This window comes from Schistocerca nitens, chromosome 1, assembly GCF_023898315.1.
Source record: "Schistocerca nitens isolate TAMUIC-IGC-003100 chromosome 1, iqSchNite1.1, whole genome shotgun sequence".
NCBI classification, from domain to species: Eukaryota; Metazoa; Arthropoda; class Insecta; order Orthoptera; family Acrididae; genus Schistocerca; species Schistocerca nitens.
The window spans coordinates 128,940,633-128,941,987 of record NC_064614.1 but is presented as its reverse complement, the minus strand read 5'-3'; the positions used below and the strand labels follow the sequence as shown (position 1 = coordinate 128,941,987).

Sequence of the window (1,355 nt, the reverse complement as noted above, 5' to 3'; positions counted from 1 at the left end):
CATCTTTTTTTCTTTTTTTTGTTACTACCCCTTTTTTTTTAATCTCATTTTGTTCACTTTTGTTCGTTGCATCTGTTCGGGGCGGACGTCGTAAGACATCCGTTTAAGTTCGTTGTTGATCGATTAGCTCAGCTTTTTTATTACAGAGGGCTGTTAACCCTCTGACCGAACACGCTGAGCTACCGTGCCGGCTGTCCATCTGAGCCACCGCGGGCAAAGAGGATAGTGCGTCTGCAGTTACCGTGTATGACCATGCAGCTTTGCTAGAAATGAAATGATAATTAAATGGACACCCTAGCTGCACACAGGCGTTGATGTACTTCATTGGGGACATGTTGAATATGTGTGCCCCGACCGGGACTCGAACCCGGGATCTCCTGCTTACATGGCAGACGCTCTATCCATCTGAGCCACCGCGGCCAGAGAGGATAGTGCGTCTGCAGGGACTTATCCCTTGCACGCTCCCCGTGAGATCTACATTCCAAACATGTCCACACCACTACATTCGTAGTGCGCCTAATAGATGTTTGCCCATCATACTCATTACTCGTGGCAGATTAATCTACCAAGTCCCGTACGAGTTCTGGCATAGCGTGTGCGTTCGCACAAGAAGGTCAATGGCCGGGAAGCCATATTTTAACTATATATGACGGTAGTATCTGTTCCCGAAAGAACAGTTACCGTGTATGACCATGCAGCTTTGCTAGAAAAGAAATAATTCCCCAATGAAGTACATCAACGCCTGTTTGCAGCTAGGGTGTCCATTTAATTATCATTTCATTTCTAGCAAAGCTGCATGGTCATACACGGTAACTGTTCTTTCGGGAGCAGATACTACCGTCATATATAGTTAAAATATGGCTTCCCGGCCATTGACCTTCTTGTGCGAACGCACACGCTATGCCAGAACTCGTACGGGACTTGGTAGATTAATCTGCCACGAGTAATGAGTATGATGGGCAAACATCTATTAGGCGCACTACGAATGTAGTGGTGTGGACATGTTTGGAATGTAGATCTCACGGGGAGCGTGCAAGGGATAAGTCCCTGCAGACGCACTATCCTCTCTGGCCGCGGTGGCTCAGATGGATAGAGCGTCTGCCATGTAAGCAAGAGATCCCGGGTTCGAGTCCCGGTCGGGGCACACATTTTCAGCATGTCCCCAATGAAGTACATCACCGCCTGTTTGCTGCTAGGGTGTCCATTTAATTATCATTTTATTTTCCATTATATGGTACAGCCCTCCATCTTGACTGAACACTAGGAAATCTTTAAGTCTACGCTCCCACTGAGGGAGCTAGTATGAACAGAATAAAACTTAGTATTCCGACAAGAATGGTATAGTTTCAGAGTCC

General features: G+C 46.8%; 1 non-coding gene across 1 annotated transcript; it reads right to left on the bottom strand.

The window, feature by feature from the left end:
- Nucleotides 1-346: 346 nt before the first annotated feature.
- Nucleotides 347-420, bottom strand: Trnat-ugu (transfer RNA threonine (anticodon UGU)). Its single transcript has one exon. It is a non-coding gene; the product is annotated as a tRNA-Thr (tRNA).
- Nucleotides 421-1,355: the final 935 nt, after the last annotated feature.